Source organism: Choloepus didactylus, chromosome 26 (genome assembly GCF_015220235.1).
Source record: "Choloepus didactylus isolate mChoDid1 chromosome 26, mChoDid1.pri, whole genome shotgun sequence".
Taxonomy (NCBI): Eukaryota; Metazoa; Chordata; class Mammalia; order Pilosa; family Megalonychidae; genus Choloepus; species Choloepus didactylus.
In genome coordinates this window covers 15593650-15599213 of record NC_051332.1, presented here as the reverse complement: position 1 = coordinate 15599213, position 5564 = coordinate 15593650, and positions in this window count along the sequence as shown.

Sequence of the window (5564 nt, the reverse complement as noted above, 5' to 3'; positions counted from 1 at the left end):
TCCACTAAAGTTTTAATTTGATCCCTTGACAGGGAAACAGCCAAACCATCCTGTTTCGTAGAATGGCTTGAAAATTTTGCTGATGCCTGACTATCTGATTGTTTTGATGTATTAAATCTGCAGGTCAATTTCTCGATCTCACTTCTGATATTTGCATGTTTGTCTTGTATCCCATAATTTTTCTGTAATTTTTTACTATTTATAAGCTTTGCTGTGGATTTTTCAGTATTTTCTGCCTATAGGATCATACATCTACAAATAAACAATATTTCTCTCCTTCCCTTCTAATGAAGATGCATTATATTTATTTTTCTTATCTAACTGCTCTGGCTAGAACTTACCTCATGATTTTAAATAATAGGGATGGCAGTGTGCATCCTTTACTTGTTCATAAAATTAGAAGTAAAGTTTACAGTGTTTCACCGCTGAGAATGATGTTAGTGGTTTGTTTATCATGAAGTATGTTTGAGAGTTTTCCTTCTATTCCTAGTTTCCATGTTTTTTTTTTAATAAAGAATGGGTGCTAGATTTTGTCAGATGCATTTTCTGTACCAATTAAGATTATAATTTAGATTGTTCTTTTGTGTTTTTAATGTGGTTTATTACTGTAAATTGTTTTTTATTAATGCTCAACCACCCTTGCATAGCTACATTAAATCTCAGTTGATCATTGTGTACAATTGTTTCAATGTTCTCTTGGATTCTGTTTGCTAGTACTTTGATAAGGATATTTGCATCTATATATGAAGGTTATTGGCCTGTAACTTTCTTTGCCTATATTATATTTTTCTGGCTTTGGTATGTAGATGATATTCTCATTGAATGAGATATGGAGTACTCCTTACTCTTCAATTTTTCAGTGGAGTTTGAGCAGGATTGGAGGTAATTCTTATGGAATATTAGGTAAAAATTACCTATGTAGTAATTTGCTTCTTGGCTTTTGATTTTTTTTTAATTTAATTTCATTGAGATTATCTCTTACCATACAATTATCCAAAGATCCAAAATGCAAAATCGATTGCCCATGATACCTTCATACAGCTGTGCATCCATCACCACAATTCTTTTTTTCAATTTTAGAACATTTTCATTACTCCAGAAAAGAAATTAAGACAAAAAAGGAAACTCAAATCTTACCACACCCCTAAGCATCCCCCTCCATTATTGACTCATAGTGCTGGTACAGTACATTTGTAACACTTGATGAAAAATGTTAAACTACTACTAACTTTAGTACATAGTTTGCAATAGGTATATTTTCCCTATCTATCCCTCTATTAGTAACTTCTAGTTATAGTGTCATACATTTGCTCTAGTTCATGAAAAAGATTTCTAATATTTGTACAGTTAATCATGGAGATTGTCCACCACAAGATTCACTGTTTTATACATTCCTACATTTTAACCTCCAACTTTCTTTCTGGTGACATATGTGACTCTAAGCTACCTTTACCCCCACATTCACATACCATTCAGCACTGTTAGTTATTCTCACAATATCATGCTATCACATCTGTCCACTTCCAAACACTTAAGTTCAACCTAGTTGAACATTCTGCTCATAATAAGCAACCACTCCCCATTCTTTAACCTCAATCTGTATCCTGATAACATAGTCATGTCTGTGAGTTTACATATTATAAATAGTTCATATCAGTGAGACCATGCAATATTTGTCATTATGTGTCTGACTTATTTCACCCAACGTAGTGCTCTCAAGGTTTCTTCATCAATCTGTTTTTTACAGATGGTTTTGTTCACCCACCATACTTTCCATCCTAAGTAAACAATAGATCATTCCACATATAGTCACATATTTATGTATTCACCACCATCTCCACTATCTATATAAGAACATTTCCATTTCTTCCACAAAGAAACAGGAAGAGTCTAAGATGTTAGAGAGAGAAAATAAAAAGAAAGAAAAAAATGAGAAATAAAAAGCAACAAAAGGAATGATAGAGTTAACCGAAAATAGAGTAAAAGAGTCAGACAACATCACCAATGCCAAGGTCCCAAAGGACTCCCTTATGTCCCCATGTTATATACATTTAGCTTTCATATATTGTTTTGTTACATTGAAGTAAGCATAATATGATGTTTTTTAATGTATAGTTTCCAGTTTAGTTTGATTGTATTTTTCCCCAATGCCACCCAATTTTTAACACTTTGCAAAGTTGACATTCTTTTGTTCTCCCTCATGTAAAAACATATTTATACATTTTATCACAATTGTTGAGCACTCTATGTTTCATTGTTACACAGTCCCAGTCTTTATCGCTCCTCTTTCCTTCTGGTGTCCCACATGCTCTTAACCTTCCTCTTTCAATCATACTCAAAATCATCTTTGTTCAGTGTACTTACATTTCTGTGCTACCATCACCCAAAATTGTCTTCCAGACCTCTCACTCCTGTATCTTCCTCTCTGTCTGCAGTGTTCTGTTTAGTATTTCCTGTAGTGCATGTATCTTGTTTGCAAACTCTCTTACTGTCTATTCTATTGCCAGAGAATATTTTAAACTCACCCTCATATTTCAAGGACAGTTTTGCCAGATATCAGATTTTGATTGGTGGTTTTTCTCTTTCAGTATCTTAAATATATCACACCACTTCCTTCTTGCCTCTGTGGTTTCTACTGAGAAATCTGCACATAGGCTTATCAAGCTTCCATTGCATGTGATGGATCACTTTTCTCTTGCTGGTTTCAGGATTCTCTCTTTGTCTTTGACACTTGATAACCTGATTAAGTGTCTTGGTGTAGGTCTACTCATATCTATTCTTTTTGGGGTATGTTGAAATTCTTGGATCTGTAATTTTACATCTTTCATAAGAGATGGGAAATTTTCATTGATTATTTCCTGTATTTCTTCTGCCTCTTTTCCTCTCTCTTATCCTTCTGGGACACCCATGACATGTACATTCATGTGTTTCATGTTGTCATTCAATTCCTTGAGATGTTGCTCATATTTTTCCATTATTTTCCCTATCTGTTCTTTTGTGTATAGAATTTCAGGTGTCTTGCTCTCCAGTTCCTATGTGTTTTCTTCTACCTTTTGAGATCTGCTGTTGTATGTCTTCATTGTGTTTTTCATCTCTTGTGTTGTGCCTTTCATTTCCATAGTTTCTGCCAGTTGTTTTTCAAACTTTTGATTTCTACTTCATGTTTGCCCAGTGTTTGCTTTGTAGCCTTCATCTCTTTTGTTGTATCTTCCTTGGATGCATTGATTTGTTTTTTTATTTGATTTAGCATATTTCTTTTAAAATATTTAATAGATTGTTTCATTAAAGTGAAACAATATCTCCACTGTATCTTGATTGAGGTGTAAGTTTTTTCCTTTGACTGGGCTGTATCTTTGTTTGTCCTAGTTTAGATTATAGTTTTCTGTTTTCTAGGCATCTGGTTTCCTTGGTTACCCCAGTCAGGTTTTCCCAGACCATAATGGGTTCAGGTCTCAGAATGGGGTTTTATTCAGGATGTATCTTAGAGGAATGACAGTCTTTCCTGTAAGGTTTCCATTCACTGTGCTTTCCCTAACCTGTCCAGCTGGTGACACCTGTCAGCCTGTCACTCCCAACTGGTGTAAGGAGCTGTGGCCTGTTTAGTTTCTGTTTTGGCTGATTTCCCCCAGGCTCTGAAGAGAAAGCTGGGCCCCACCTCCTTACTTTTAGGGAAGTTACAATCTCTAGTGTGTTATCATCTGCTTTAAATTGTCTCTATGACTCTGTTATCTCCACCTTTCTGGGTCAGAGCCCTGCAAACTGAAAATGGCTGCAGCTCTCTCCTCTGAGCCCCCCACATTGAGAGAGAGAAAAAGGGACAGAAAGCCCCACTTTAGAGCCAGTGCATTGCACCCCAGTTTCACTCATCAGCCAGAGGCAACACCTGATCTTCTCAGCTCCCCTTCCCAGGCCAGAGGAGTTTTCTATTTCTTTAAAGTCAGTTGTCACCAAAAGCCTCTGTTTGCTTGTTGTAGGTTTGTATCTTGTATTCAGCAGTCTACTTTTGTTAATTAAAACACCAGTTGGAGCTCAGATAAGATATAGTCACTCACTCAGGATGTGCTGGCCACTCTCTAACACAGTGAGGTTTGGAGCTCTGCCTGCCAAGGGGGATGGACCTCGACATGGTTCTGCAGTTTTTACTTACAGATTTTGTGCTGTGGTTTCAGGCATTCCTCCCAATCCAGGCTGGTTTATAATGTGTGGGCAGTCACAGTTGTCCCCCAGCAATTATTCCAAATTATTTACTTGTTACTGGTAGTTCATCAGGTGTTCCAGAGGACTGATTAAATTCCACTCCTCTGTGCTGCCATCTTATAACCTCTCCTTGGCTTTTCTTTGATGGGAGGTTTTTGAATACAATCTCTTTACTAGATATTGGTTGGGAAGATATTCTATTTCTTCTTGAGTTTTTGTGTTTCTATGAATTTGTTTATTTCATCTAAATTATATAAGTTTTGGCATGCATTTTATATAGTGTTCTCTCACAATCTTTTTTATATATATGAGGTAGGAATTAACATCTTTCCTTAATTTCTGACATTAGTTGTTTGCATCCTCACTCATTTTTTATTTGCCCAGCTAGGTAAAGGATTGTCTAATTTATAGATCTTTTCATAAAACCATCCTTTGGTGTTGTTTATTCTCTATATTGGTTTTATACTCTATTTCATTTATCTCCACACTAGTATTTGCTATTTTCTTCTTTCTTTTTCTTTTGTGCTTTTTATTTTTCTCATTTTTGAGATCCTCCAGTTATGAGGATAAGTATTTGTTTGAGATCTTTTTAATGTAAGCATTTAGAGCTGCAAATTTCTCTCTCAACAATGCTTTAGCTCATTCCAAAATATTTTGATATGTTATGTTTCATTTGCATTTGCCTCAATATTCCCTAGTGTTATGCTTTCATTTACATTTGCCTCAAGGTATTTCCTAGTTGAGTATGCTGCTTCATTTTCACATATTTATGAACTTTTCAATCTCTCTCTGTGATTGATTTGTAGACTAATTCCATTTTGTTCATAGAAGATAAACTATTTCACTTGTATTTTTTAATTTATTGAGATTTGTTTTGTGATGTAACAACTGGTCTATCTTTGAAAATTATCCATCTGCACCAGAAAAGAGTTTGTATTCTGCTGCTATTGGATGAAGTGTTCTATATATCTCAGGTTTAGCTGATTTTGATTATTATTCAAGACTTCTTTCTCCATATTGATTTTTGTCTAGATTTTCTATCCATTATTGAAAATACTGCATTGATGTCACCTACTGTCATTGTAGAACTATTTTTTCCTTCATGTCTGTTAAATTTTGTTTCATATATTTTGTGACTTTGCCATTAACTGCTTATACATTTATAGTTATTATGTCTTCTGGTAGAATTGACACCTTTATCAGTACTTGGTGACCTTTTTCCATCATAAGAGTTTTTACTTAAAGTCTATTTCATCTGATATTATTATAGCTACCTGATTTCCCATTTGGTTTCTTTTTGATTGGTGAATTTTTCCCAACCTTTCACTTTAACCTACTTATGTCATTGAAAGTAAGCTATAGTTTCT